The sequence below is a fragment of the Manis javanica genome, chromosome 9 (assembly GCF_040802235.1).
Source record: "Manis javanica isolate MJ-LG chromosome 9, MJ_LKY, whole genome shotgun sequence".
In the NCBI taxonomy this organism is placed as follows: domain Eukaryota; kingdom Metazoa; phylum Chordata; class Mammalia; order Pholidota; family Manidae; genus Manis; species Manis javanica.
The window spans coordinates 88,946,796-88,962,301 of record NC_133164.1 but is presented as its reverse complement, the minus strand read 5'-3'; the positions used below and the strand labels follow the sequence as shown (position 1 = coordinate 88,962,301).

General features: G+C 34.8%; 1 protein-coding gene and 1 pseudogene across 1 annotated transcript in view; one reads left to right on the top strand and one right to left on the bottom strand.

The window, feature by feature from the left end:
- LOC140843425 (double-strand-break repair protein rad21 homolog pseudogene) overlaps positions 1-5,342 on the top strand; it is an 8,561-nt pseudogene extending 3,219 nt beyond the window's left edge.
- The window catches only part of RBBP8 (RB binding protein 8, endonuclease), a 110,823-nt gene extending 95,868 nt beyond the window's left edge, over positions 1-14,955 (bottom strand). The window contains exon 1 of the mRNA XM_073212880.1: positions 14,786-14,955. The gene's annotated coding sequence lies outside the window, so the exon portion shown is untranslated. The remainder of the gene's footprint in view (positions 1-14,785) is intronic.
- Between the last annotated feature and the right edge of the window lie 551 nt (positions 14,956-15,506).

Below are 15,506 nucleotides of genomic sequence, written 5' to 3'. Positions count from 1 at the left end.
GTTCTCCCACTCGAAACCATCCAGAGTCTTCCAATCACCTTAGAAAACAAACCCCTTTTCCTTGAGTCAGGATAAGTCAGTCACTATATTCAACTGGTATTTTTTCCTAAACAGTTTTGAATTAGTGCTTTCTTTTCCATTCTCACTCTTACTGTCCTAGTGTAGGCTCTGATGTTTCTTACCTAGACTACAGCCTCCTGGTTCCAGTCTTCCTCTCCTAATGGACTCTCCACACAGCTGCCAGAGATCTAAACCATTATTTCTGATTCTGGCACTCCCTTGCTTAAAACCTTTCAGTGCCTCCAATGGCCTAAAGTTAAATTTCAGTCCCTTTAAAGCATCACAGAAGCCCTTCTTGTCAGCTTTGCATACTCTCTGACCCCCATCTCACCCTTTCTCTCTAATAGCAAACTGCTTTTCTTCTTCCCTTTTCCCTCTTAGTATTTCTTTGTCTTGGTTCATACAATCCTCTTTTGGAATTACCTCCACCCAGATCCTTTATGTTTCACTTTTCTGCCTATCCTTTAAGACTCAGCTCAGGTATTGCTGCTTCCAGAACATTAACCTAATGTCTCTCTTCAGTACCCTTCCTACCCCCTTCCACAAACAGCCCTCCTCTTCTCCCATACCCCTCTATACATACCTACCACTGCATTTAACACCATTGTGTTGCAATTATTTTTATATCTTTTACCTTCCCCACTTGGGCTGTGGGGTGAGGGCGGTGTTCCTTGATATCAGATTCTGCTTTATTCTTGTTAGTATTCGTATTCTTACCAGAGCCTTATCATGGCACCATCCCATAGAGCCACATACATAATTTAAAAGTTTCTAGTTGCTACATTAAAAATAAAAAACAGGTGAAATTAATATATTTTATTTAACCCAATTTAAAATATTTCAATATGTTATCAATATAAACTGTATTAATGAGACTTTACAGCACATCTGAATTTGGATTAGTTCCATTTCAAATGCTCGAAGCCATGTGCAGCTAGTGGCTACTGTATTGGACAGCACAGGCCTTACGTATATAATAAATGAATGTTGAATGAGCAAACAAGGTTGCATGATTTACCTGAAGAACCAGGATGGAGCTGGGACTAGGGCACAGATATCTGATTCCTAGTCTAAGGTTATTTCTGCTCTTTTTGCTGGGCATTCCCATCCTTCTCCCACTCCTCACATCATCTATTCCCCTCTCCCACCCAGCACTGAGGTATCATCAAGCAAAACTTTAAAAGTAAGTAATTAAACCCATTATGATTATTTACATAATACTGTCCAGGACCTCTAATATGAACACAGGATACTAGTAAACTGGGGTGAGCTGTATACCTATAGTCAGAACTATTTTAAGAACAAGACAAAAGGCTGAGAGATAAGAGGCAGGAGAAGCTTAAGACAAAAAGAAAACTATGTTGACTGTCAACATTTGTGTCAACCTGAACACTTGACTTAATTTTTTAAGTTGTTTACAGTAATTATTAAGTGTTGCTTCAGAGTAGAAGTATAGATCATTTAATGATCTTGCCCCACGTGCCAAAATGTTTTATGATTTGAGTTGATGGTGCTGAGATTCCAGATAGGTTGAGCAGTTTTATAATTGTTTTTAAAAGATATCTTTAACATTCACAGAAGGTGTCAGTATCATAGCTTTTCTTTTGACAGGTGATCACTAAAATGCTAAAAAACAGACATTAAAGATTGATTATACATTGCTTTCCAATTGGAAAAATAAGCCTCATGTAGTTTGGCCACCTTCCAACTTAGATAATCTTTACCTTGATTTTCTTTATGGCTATATGTATATCTTCTTCATTTCCCTTCATAAACTATTAAAGTAGTTTTTTGTTCATGTTTTTAAGTATGTTTCACTTAGGTCCTTCATTTCACATCTGTAGAGGCAAAGTTTGACTAGCTAACATGTTTTGCCCAATTTAGGAACTATCTCTTTGTAATTGATAAAGACCCCTATATAGTATACTATATACTTGCCTAGTTGCCTAGGCTTAAATGATGGTGGGTTGATAAGAGTGTTAATGATCTGTTACTGCAATATGATTTATTATCAATGGAAAGGTGTATTTTTTTCTTCCAGGTCATCCGTATATATTACAGTGGCTGCTTGGGCAGTGTTTCATAACCTACGTATATAGGTTTATGAAGCCCAGGAATTTTGTTAGATAGTTGGCCCATAAGCTTTGTCTCTAAAACTGGCATTATAAGCACTCCATAGCTTAACTGCTGTGGAAATTATAAAAGAATTTGGGTGATCACTAAGACTGTAGAGTGGTAAAGTGGATTTTATTTTGGGAATCCTCAAAAACGAATACCTTCTTATTTGTAAATATACTACTGTGCTGCATTGTTCTAAATGCATGTATATAATGCTAGCTACTATGATGGAAGGTGTGGAAACTTTATTTATGTTAATGTAAATGGAAAAATATGAAGGGTTAACTGTAGGAACAAGTCACTGACCCTTGGAATCTATTAATTAAAGTATTCATTGATAGGTTCACAAGAGCAATTATGTTTAATATTTATTGGTTTGTCCATTAAAAAAATATAATTTATGTCTTAAATGGTAGTTTTTCCATCTGTAAATTGATAAATTTATTCATTTCTGGCAAACAGTTGTGATCTTTAATGTACTCGTGCCTTGTAAATTATAGATATGTCTCAGACACACTAGCTGATTTTTTTTTCCCCATGGTTTTTCCCTATTCTAACTTAGCTTGAAAAAAAATAGACTTTGTTTAAAATATTAGCCTTTGCATTTCCTAATCCATATATTCTTATAAGGTTAAAGAAGTTTTGAGTTGCCTTTCCAAAAATATTTTATGTTCAAAATTCAGTTCTTAAAGAAGACCTTCAGTTTTAGCCAATACTAATTTAATTTTACTGAAGTTATAATCAGAAGTATTAGAAATGTGTGGTGAAATTAAATTGCTTTAATTCACTTTACATCCTTGGTGACTTTTGGATTTTTTATGGACTATTTAGGATACTAAAAATGAAATAGACTTCCTCTTCATATGCCCTGGCTTACCAGCAACAGTTCTGGTTAATGTCTATTATTCTGGCTTAATTATTAATAGGGCACTGCATATTCTAAGAAATGTCCTGGTTTGGGTGATAAATTATGTGGTCTGAAGCTTTAAGGAATTTGATATATGAACTATTAAAAAAAGGGAAGATTTAAATGACCTTTTGTAATCAGGAATATTTCCTTCTCAATGGTATACAGACTTATCTAAACTCTTTTTAAAGAATATTATGGTGTAGCTGGTGGTGGAGGGAGCGGCTCTGAAGCTACACCTCACAAGGACTACGCCCTCTCCCTGCCCCCTCCCCAGGCCACCCATCCTGCCCAAGAGACCAAGATTTCCTCCTGTTCCATAGTCAACCAGAACAATGTTCTACTCACATTTTGTCCTCAGTAAAAGAGGGCCACTAGCCAAATTTTGGGATAAGAAGCTAACCAAAGCCCATGTGTTTGAGTGTAATTTAGAGAGCAGTGTGGAGAGCATCATCTCACCAAAGGTGAAGATGTCGCTCTGAAAATCAGGACACCTCTTACTGGGAGTAGTTCGAATCTATCACAGAAAAGCCAAATATTTCCTTGCAGACTGTAATAAAGTGTTCATTAAGATAAAGATGGCTTTTCAGCCAGGTGTTGTTGACCTGCCTAAGGAAAATCAAGAAGCTGCTTACAATGCTATTTCTTTACCTGAAGAATTTCATGACTTTGATCAGCCACTGCCTGACTTAGATGACATCAGTGTGGCCCAGCATTTCAGACTGAACCAGAGTTGAGTGGAGGAGATAACCATGAGAGAAGAAGTTGGGAACATCAGTATCCTACAAGAAAATGATTTTGGCAACTTTGGAATGGGTGATTGTGAAATAATGAGAGAAGGCAGTGCCTTTGAGGATGATGACATGTTAGTAAGCACTAGTGCTTCTAACCTCCTCTTAGAACCTGAACAGAGCACCAGCAATCTCAATGAGAAAATTAACCATTTAGAATATGAAGACCAAAATATGGATGACAATTTTGGAGAAGGAAATGATGGCAGCATATTAGATGACAAGTTCATTAGTAATAATGATGGTGGTATTTTTGATGATGCCCCTGCCCTGTCCGAGGCAGGAGTAATGCTGCCAGAACAGCCTATGCATGATGATATGGATGAGGATGATAACGTTTCAATGGGTAGGCCTGATAGTCCTGATTCTGTGGATCCTTTTGAACCAATGCCAACTATGACTGATCAAACAACACTTGTTCCGAATGAAGAAGAAGCCTTTGCTCTGGAGCCTATTGACATCACTGGCAAAGAAACAAAAGCCAAGAGAAAGAGGAAGCTAATTGTTGACAGTGACAAAGAATTGGATGGCAAGGTTAGATAGAGCCCGACTTAGTGATTATTCAGTATTGTTACTACTTTGGATCTGGCACCACCCACCAAGAAACTGATGATGTCGAAAGAGACAGAAGGAGTAGAAAAACTCTTCTCTTTACCTGCTCAGCCTTTGTGGAATAACAGACTGTTGAAGCTCTGCATGCTGTCTTACACCACTAGTACCAGAAGATTTTAGAAAAAGGAGGAAAGGAGAAGCTGATAATTTGGATGAATTCCTCAAAGAGTTTGAAAATCCAGATGTTCCCCGAGAGGACCAGCAGCATCAGCAGTGTGATATTATCAATGAGCCCAGAAGAACCAAGCTGCCTCTGGGAGTCAGTGATGGAAACAAGCAGAACAAACTTGGATGAGTTGGCCATGCCCCCACCACCGCCTCAAGGAGTTAAGCGAAAAGCAGGACAAACTGACTCAGAGCCTGTGATCCCTCCTCCGCAGGTAGAACAGATGGAAATATCTTCTGTAGAGCTGTCCCCAGAGGAGCTGTCAGTTAATTCCAGAGTTAGAACTTCTACCAGAGAAAGAGAAGGAGAAGGAAGATGATGAAGAGGAAGAGGATGAAGATGCTTCAGGAGGTGATCAGGATCAAGAAGAAAGACGATGAAACAAAAGAACTCAGTAGATGCTTCATGGTCTTCAGCGAGCTCTTGCTCAAACTGTAGCCGAATCTATCATTTTGCTTGAGTTGTGTCGAAACACGAACAGAAAGCAAGCTGCAGCAAAGTTCTATGTTTCTTGGTTCTTAAAAAGCAACAAGCTATTGAGCGGATGTAGGAAGAACCATACAGTGTCATCATTGCAACACCCGGACCAAGGTTCCATATTATTTGAACAGCTAGAAGCATTAGAGCTAGTGTTCAATTCACTAGTATGTACAAATTGCCCCCATGTGTAGGGCACATAAAACTCTTCAAGGAAATTAAAATTTTTTTTTTGTATATATATATATATATATATATATATATATATATATATATATATATATATGTGAATATATATAAAAGAATATTATGGTATAGATAATGTAAGACATAAAAGAATTGCACTTTGTGATTTTATGGATAGAGCTGTGAAAGTCCTATGAATTGAGAAGTGGTTTGTTGATGGGAAGTGAATTCAAGAACAATTAATGATGGTAAAATACAAAGTACTTTCCCTTATGTATTTTCCCTTTTGAACCTAAGAATCACTGTCATGAAGGTAGAATAGGTACAGTTTTCATCTTTTCAAAGAGGTTGAGAAATTAGGTGATTTAACTAGCACTGTATGTACAAACTAGTGGATAAGTTAACCTGACTCCAAACCCAGTCTTTTGGCTGTAAATTCTGTGTTTCACATTACACCATACTCTTTTCATTACATCATACTACTTTTGAATAATAAAATCTATATAAAGCTTATTCTGTACATTTCTATTTTTTCATTTAGAAATTTTTTTTAGAAATAACCAAATAAAGTTTCTGAATTTTAATAAAAAATTATTACTAAAGGCTAATTTGCAAGCCAGTACATTTTTCTGTTTACTTTTAAGGCTTTACATTATATGAAGTTACAAAAAAGAACTTTTAAATTTGACAGCAATTTAAGTCTCATAATTGAGAAGAGGAAAATAAACTGGACTCTCAGGTTGGAGTGAAGTACCTATTACATGGACTAATTGCAATTCATTTTTAAGACCTTTTTTGCATTAATGATCATATTTCTTAGTTTTTATAGCACTCATGCTCTTTTCCTTGCCTTAGAATAGGTGTGACTATTTGAGAGGTGAATATAAATTGACTTCTGATGGAATTAGCGAAAGTGTTTATACTAGCTTTCCCTATCCTGAGTTGTGGTTCATCCATGTAGTAAATCTAAAACCAAATAGATTAAAGGGCTTTGAACTATGTTGTAATCTCAGAAGGGACTAGAGCAGGAAGTGCTCCAAAAATTGTGGCTGTGTTCTACATTCAGTGATGGCACACAGCCATATTCCTGTCTGTTGTACTGTGCAAATCTTGAGCTGGGAGATATGGCCAGGGTATAAGTCCTGGCCCTATCTCTGATTGCCTGCATGTTTCCTAGACAAATCTTTATTCCTCAACTGAAAAATGAGAATGCTCATATTTACTGTGTTCAAAGGAACTCTTACAAGAATGAAATAATATATGTGAAATTTCTTAAAGAAGTCTTCATAGAAGTTTGAAGCAGTTTGCTTACTGAGAGCAGAATGGTAGGTGGCTTTCCAGGCAGAAGGCATGTGCAAAGGTTCTGCTGTGGGCAATTGTGAGTTCTGGAAACTGTAAGTACATAATAATGTATTTGTATAGGTTGACAGTGGGAAATCAACAGCAGCACCATGTAATTTGTTCAATGAATTCTAATTTTAATTATAATCTTATTGAGCAAGTAATTTAACTTTCTGTGCCTCAGTTTGTAAGTGATATAAAGGTAATAATATATACCTTGGGTATCTCACAGAATTGTTGCTAGGATTGAATGATTCTATCGATCTATATCTATATGTCTCTATATAATCTCCAAACAGTGGGAGAAGCTGTTGGAAGATAGATTTTAAGAGTTCCAGCTAATCAGATCTCTCCAATTGCTAAAATTATGTAATTGCAGTGAAATTGTTGAGTTGCTATGCAAATTGTGAGAGATTTATAATTATAGGAGGGATAAAGTTATAATTTGCTAAGTGTTTTTAACCTATCTTATTTGATTCCCCTAAGTCATGTAGTATTATTATATTGTTTCTAATTTCCACTATATTCCAAAGGACTTTAGAAACTATCTAGCCCAACTGCAAAATTGTATAAAAAGGAGAAACTAATTCATGTATTTCAGAAATTGGTGGTTGTAAGAAATCATTTAACAGATTTATGTTTTACTCAGCTTCAAATCCAAGAAAGGGAGTGTTGGTATCAAGGCTGATTATGATCTGTGCTAATTTAGTGAAGTTATGACTATATTTGCTAACTCCTTTTTGAAAAAAGTATCTTTTTATTGAGCTTTGTTCAGCTGTATGTCTCCCCACTTTTTCTTGTTTCTATGCCCACTTCAGTCTAGTTCTCTATTTCATCCTTATCGGTTCATTAGCTGATTAACCACCTTCCTAAGTTATTTTTAAAAACTCAGATATTCTATTTTAACATAATTCAGGTTAGATGAAAAGATGATATGCTTTTAGTTAGATTTTTTTATTTGTACCTATTCACTTTCTCTAACCTATCTGTCATTATGCAAACAAATATGGTATTTACTTAATTAAAGCATATAACTGGCTATTCAATTTTCAATTTTTAATCTACTTGATTGGAGCCTTGTCAAATATATTCTTCAGAGCCATGCTCCAGGATCACATGATAGGTTTTAATGAATTAGTTCTTGTAACCAGACCCTCTTGGACATGGTCCAAGATAACCTTGTACTATTCAAAATACTATTTACTGTAATGAGAATGTTAGTTGAGGGTCCAATGCAGTCAATCTGTTTTTACTATAATTTTACCAATGTGAACTTAAACAATACAGCCTTTGGATCAATGCTTGTTGTAAAAGTATTTACAGAATAGATATTAATTGTTCATTTTGCTGCTGTTCGGCCCTTTAGAAACTAGCAACCAAATTAAGGAAATGAAATGTAGTTTATTAGAAAATACCTTTCTCACAGAAGGTCAGGTTTCAGTGCATCTCAGGTTTTGTGGGAATGGATCAAATATATCAGACAAAAATAGGCTAAAGATCCTCATTTTCCATTTGGAGTTGCTGTACTCATTCCTCAGAAAACCTGTTTTAGTTGTATATAGTATATTAGTTAAAATTATATTGGTAAACCAAGGTAAAAGCAGTTTGACCATGTTTGTCCTCTAATAGTGATAGACTGGACACCTCTTGGTCCCTGCTTGCTCCGGCTTCTGCAGTGGTAACCAGATTCATGCAGGTGAAACCTGAGAGTCACTCACCTGACTTTCTGCCCCAGAGGCTTCTCTGAAGCCTTTGGAAACCAAAGTAGAACCTGAAAGTGTGAGGAAATTAACCCTTGAGGCAACCCTTAAATGGTGGAAGTCAGAACAGGTGGATAAATGCTTCTCTCATGTCTTCTGGCAGGTAATTTTGAGGCAGCTTCAGGGCTTCTAAGAATGGTACTGGGATTGAGCCCCATTTGTCCATAGTAGGGGATGAACTCCCAGATGCACTCCTGTATTAGCTTTTCCTCCCTCCCCATTTTCTTCTTCTAATCTTCTACTCCTGTTCCCTGGGATGACTTCCCAAATAAGACTTCCACATAATTTGGAGGACTCAGGCCCTACTTTCCACAGAGGACCCAAATTAAGAGATAATGGTTAAATGTAAGATTTCCATTTCACTATTTTGTAAGTTATTAATGGAAATTTTAACTTTTGGAAGTTTGCATGCGTGGATGGGGCAGATTAATTGTATGCAGTAATTTGTAAGGATGTTGATACTGACCCAAGATGGGTTGAACGTGTGCAGTTGAGTCTGTTTTTCCTATAGTGAGAATTGGATTTGAAGGAACTCATACATTCTTGCTCAGTCTCTTATACACAAGAGGATCTTTTCTTGCTGCTTCTCAAACTTTATTGGACATTGAAATAATCTAGAAAATACATAAATATGTACGCTTATAGGATCTACCCACCAGAGATTCTAATGTCATGTCTAGAATGGAGTTAGCAATCTGCATACTTAATAGACTTCCCCTGGGTGAGTCAGATTGTATACAGACTACACTTTAAGAAACATTGCTGTGTTATTACACTAGTAATACTACTGGGTATAATCTGTGACTGTGAAATAAATTAAAGCTAACTGACCCCACAGGGACTGAATTAGTATCATGGCACCAATTATCACATGTCCTAATAAACTCAGCTAACAAACCACAAGTCTGGGAAGTCAGGTTAAAAAGATAACCCAATTTTAAGTTGAGACTCTGTGCTCCTCTTTTGTTGAAATTTGGTTTGATATTACTTACTTGGCTTTAACGTTAATATTAACATATGGTATCAAAGAATTGCTGAGAATTTGATTTGTGCTAGACGTGTTTACGCTTACTCATGGAACAAGAACAACATTGTCATTCATTGCAAAGATATAAACACTCACATCTGAGCAAGTAAAGCTGTGGGAAAAGAGACTGGTATTGTCATGCTTGAATGGGCTGAATAACTTTCCTTGGTGCATGGCTTGTAGCCAGGTTCTGGTGTAGCCAGGTTCCGGTATAGCCAGGTTCCAGTGGCCTGTAGCCAGGTTCCAAGTCCAGTGTACAGGCTTCTGGCCTATAAGTCAGTTTACAATGGTCAGTTCTATATTATAGTTAAAAAGCACTATATTTGTGCTTTTATACTATACTTCTAAGCAACATATATTTGTTTAAAATTTTGTCAAACAGTTGCTTGGAAGGTGACTAGAGCAGAATTTAATTAAATGCTATGTGGAATACTAAATACTATGTAGATGGTGTTTGCCATTCTATCGAAAATTGAAAATTGATTAGAATATCAGTATTTTCAGCAATGTAAATTATTCATCTACTTTCAGTTAGGAGACCCCTGCCCTCCCAATTTAGACCTATATATGTTAAATATAAATTTTTTTTAGAATACTTCATCACAGAGTTCTATAATATTGTTTCATGTCCATAAATATTGTACTGCAAGCTACATAAAGTTATTGATATATTTCTTAATATTTCAGTTGTCACCCAAATTCATTAGATTTAAAATGTTTTCATTTTGGAAGAAAGTGTCACTTCTAATCTAAATATTGTAGAAACAATAGGCAAAGAACTTTCAAGAGAACAGCTTAAGATAAAACTAGCAAACTAAAAATTTGCCATGGAAGTTACATTTTCATTTGGTCAGTAATGTATAACTTCTAAGATAATAGTTTCCTGATTACCTTTAAGACTACATGTATTTAACATGATGAACTATGTAATGTTTTCTGTTTCCCAGTCTTTGATGTACAGCAAGTTTGGTTGTTTGTCCTGAATTATCCAAAGTAGCTATTTACATAGAAATATTTAAAAAATATATTTTAAATATATGTTACTTTTGCCTTCTCTTCAATTGTTTATAGTTATATCTACTCAAATTTATGAAAGTAAGTATAAATTAAAGACTAATTTAATGAAGAGTCTCATAAAGTTAGATTGCTTATATATCTAATAAAATAGTTTTATTAAGAGTATATAATGAGTGGGTTCAATTGGTGAAGTGGTACTTACTTTTTTCTTAGTTCTATATCTACATTTAAGCTTTCCACTCTAAGAGAAAAATAAAATTCATTTACCATGGATATAAATTCAAATTAAAGTATCAGTAGAAAGGTCATTTAAATATGTCAGGAAATTAAAGTTGATTGCAAGAGCTTAATAAGATCAATTTGTGTTATAAGTGGATCAATTTGTTGGTTCTAATATCAAGTCATAATCTATTTTCTGCTCTTTATTCACTCTGGAAGATGTGTCAATTGGCCCAACTTTAGTTAGGCCACCTCTTAGAATGTTTTGGCACACTATTCTGAACTCTCTTCTGGCCAATGACATACATTTCATAAATGTCTCATGTGTGAGCTTTGCTCATTGGCTTCATCTCCTAATTAATTTACCAGTCTGAGACTAACTTAATATTATTATTAGAAAATGTTAAATCCTCTTCTTTCTTACTTTTATACCCAATACATTTTGGATTCACTCTCCCTTCTATTATCAAGAGAATGCAATATAATTTAATATTGGCCTACAGTGTATTTAATTTGGAAGAGAAACTTTTGGAGGATAAAACATATTCTAGAGCCCTGATGAAATATTTAAATTGGTAGTAGAAAGAACACAACCCTTAGAGACTACAGAAATCCTTGGCCAACTAATCTGATACCATATGAAATAAGATAGAAATAGATAGAAAATGCTTTTGAAAAACTCAGATACTAGGCACAGGTAAGGTATAATTTGGACTACCTATGTAACAATTCCTTTATGACTGAAATTTGAATTTTAAAAATCATTTAAATCTTTAATCATCTTGGTATATTGCTTTCAAAATATGTTTAACAAAGGCTTCTTCAAAGTGATTCTTGATTTTGATTCAGTTATGCGGGTTTCTAATTTTTTTAACTTAATAAGGTTAAAATATTTTCCAATATTAAATCTAAATGCTTTCCAAAGCTGTTAATTTAATTTTTATCTCTCTGACAAAAATGAAACATGTGTACTAAGTTAAGCTTTCACTTCTCTTACTCAAGCTATTTGTTGAAATTTACTAAAAGGGTGGGAAGAATATTGACATTTGTTATGCCCACTATGTTCTAGAAGTGTGCCAGGTGTTTTACGAATATCTCATTTAATTCTCCCAACAGGTCTTAGAGAATGGTATTCGTTTCCATAATTTACAGCTAGAGAAAAGAGAATTCAGAGAGTTAAATAATTCCTAAGGGTAAACTAGTTTGTAGCAGAGTCAATATTCAAACCCATCTCAGTTTGGCTCAAAAGCCCATATGTTTTTCAATATACTACCCTTTCTCTTGATTGTAAAGATAAGAAACAAATGGAAGTGATTATTTTCCAGAGTCCACTTAAATTGACTCAATTTACCAAATTTAGAAGCATCTCTCAGGATTTTACCTGTGAAAAGATAAGGGGATTAGGAGAATTAACATTTAGTTCCAGAATCAGAATTGAAATTTTTGAGCCTTTGGTTCTCAAACTTTCTATGGTCCCATTTCTGTGGAATTTCTCAAGTTAAAAAAATTTAAAGCATTTTTTGAGCACTTGTGTGCAACGTGCTGTATTAAGAGCTTACCCCTTAAGTAACAGGTTTTATCACCTCTAAAATGGGTTTTGAATCCCGCAGTTCTGGTCTTCATAACCTTATTGAAATTTTCCTGTCATAGCTAACCTAAACTATATCCATGTAAGAGTGACTAAGACAATACTAAAATACATACATACATACACACACACTAAGAAAATAAACAGTTGAGACAGTTTAAAACAATATTAAGTCAGAAAATGACAGCAGGATCCACAAGTAAATCTGGGTAAATAAGAAGGAATGTGAGGTACTTATCAATTTGATACAAAATTTTATTATAGTACTAAGAGATTAGTGTTTGAAGTGGTAGTCACCTTCACTATAATGGCAACTCCATAAATTCAGCCACTCCACCAACGAAGTTTGGGGTCAATGATGTAGATTAAAATATAAAAGCAAATAATTTATTGGTTCAGCAAAGACTCAATGTAACTATACAACACACTTTACCTTTTTACAAGTCCTTTAGAAAACACAGATTCCATGTAGCATTCAGAAAAGTCAGTAAAGGGTAGTGAAAAAATATTAGGGCTGGTATTCAGGAAACTGGATGTTCTGGTCCCAGCTCTATCCTTCGATTCTATTGTAGTGATTCAGCTACATTTTTGGGCTCTTCAACTCAAAAAATGAGAAGCTGGATCATTAGTAATTTTTTTAAGTGCTCTTTAAGGTAAAAAATGTCATGATTCTAAGTGCTTTTAGTAGGAAACACATAAAGATATTCAGGAAGGAAAGAGGTTACAATTAAGAATGCTAGCATTGTTGACAAAAAGCATCATTGTACAAAACTGTGTGGCTAGGAATAAAGGCACAGGAACCATCCCTAACTAAATGAAAAGAATAGAAAGATTTCTAAATAAGTAGAACACTTTTTGACCTGGGCCCTGAGATAATGTAGGGCTGCATAAAATGCACACACATGAACACACATACACACAAACCCACAAACTCCTAATTTGATTGATAAAACCAAATATCCTTAATTTTAGTAAAAACATCCTAGTGTATCAATATTATAAAGGAATCAATTCATGGAAAATATATATGTAAGTCCTATTTAATAGGACTTACATATATGTGAAAGTGAAAATCCTACTGAATAAAACTGTAGACTTCATTTCCAAAATGTAGAGTTATGCTTGAAATTTTATCCATAGATTTTATATGTACCTAACTCTTAAATAGCTTCCCCAAAAACTATAAACATAAAGAATTCTCAATAAATTGGAATTAAGCTTATATTTTATCAATAACCCCTGTATTTTAAACAGTCTGATATAGAACAGAAACACTAAACGTATACACTATTGACATAAATCTATATCTTGCCTGAGAACTAATTAAAAGAAAATTTAATCAACTGAAATTTTTGATCCATATTTCTCTCAAATTGTGAGAATACAGTTTATGCTGAATAAAATTAATTTTGGTTTGCTGAATCAGCACATTCCTTTAGTAAATTCAACATGCATAGCTTTTCAGAAGTTTAGCTGAATTACCTGAAATTTTATGCAACACTGCTTTGGATTAAGACTAAAAAGCATCCCAAAGGGTTTCTCTGCAAAAAATGAAATATCATTGCAACATTTATTCTCACTTAAAAAGAAATTCTTTATTAACATCCTAAAGAAACACTTAAAGCCTTTAAGTTTGAACATAATGACAAAGTGAGGACTTTAGGGACAGTGAAAAGAATGCATCAGTCTTGCTCAGTTCAAGACAAAGTCATATTAAGATAGCCTACCGATAGCTCTTGACTTAAGGGGGTAGTTTGGTATGCCAAAGTAAATCTAAAGGGGTTGGTAACATTGATTTTAAATGAGCAAACTACTAAAATAAATTAATTGGATCAATGAAAGAGGTAAAAGAATTATTTTAAAATATAAATGACAGGAAGATCCAAATATTCTTTAACCTAAAATGTTTTTTAGGCCTAAGAGGCATGACAAAACCTGTCTTCATTCCTTCCCATTCGGCTCAGGTAGTGCTTTAGAGCTCCAATAGTTAATCAGTTACCAGATTCCACAATCTTTGTTCTTTACACTCCTCAGTTCTTGCTGTGAATTGTTGCTCTATTGCAGTTAGGATCACCAGCAGGCCAACACTATTTTTTTTAATGCCTTATAAAGGCAATTATTATTTTGTCCACAATTATATTTACCATATAAAATTGTTACCATATAGCAACAGACTGTAAAACATAATAGTGTATTATCAATGAAGTAGATGGATTACAATGAATCATTAATGAAATATATTTAGCAAAATTATTCAACCCAGCTTTCTTAATGACTATAGCCATTGCCAATTTACAAAAAAAGTATAGTAAAAGAGTATTATGTACAAATAACCTACAGCCAAACAAATCAATGAACGAATGTACAAGTATTATAAAATAATATCTAGCCAGCTTTACATAAAAGTATAATGAAGATATTACCATGTTAAAAATGATATCTTAAACATCACTTCCTCATTTAACCTTCCAAAAGTGCGTAGAAAATTGAGAAATATAAAAAATATATTAACTTACCCTTCAATTTACTTAGAAAATCTCTGCTCTTGGTCAAAAGCAGATGTTTCACTGCTGACTTTCCCTGAAGCTATGAACTTAAATGGTTAAGTCAGAGGAAGCCACCTCTCTGGACCATGCTAGAGTTGGCTAGACACTACTGACTATGTGGAAGAGTTCTGCTGCATCTGAGCTATATACAGTGTGCAATGGATAACCTAATGTGCCTTTCATTTAACTGGCTGGGCAGGTTTCTACGTCTGTGGAACATGGAACCAAACCAGAATATGTTGGCATAACAGGCCAGTCAAACTGGTTTTTCTGTAGATCCAGAACCAGTCCAACCAGTCTGCATCAAAGGCTAGCCCAACAAGCTGCAGCAGCTCAGCTCTGCAAACCTTGCACCAGGTGAGTTATCCCCACCTCCCAGTCAACTCCCAATAAACTGCTCAGAATGTTGTAGCCTCCAGCAAAATAATTCAGAGTTCTAGTGGGAGGGGTAGATCTGTGTCAGGTATAGCAAGAGCCCATTGTTACAAACCTCTCATTGTAGATACTTGACTATCTATTATCCTCAGAGGTAGGTAATACTTTTGCCAAATGTACTCCAGGGCTTTTGCAGAATGAAGCCTCTAGAAAGATATTATCTACAATGAAGAAGAATTCATAATTCTTGACCTTTTCACTAATCTACTTTGGCTCTACTTTGTCTAGTTTAGCCTTGAGAGGGAGGTTGATATTC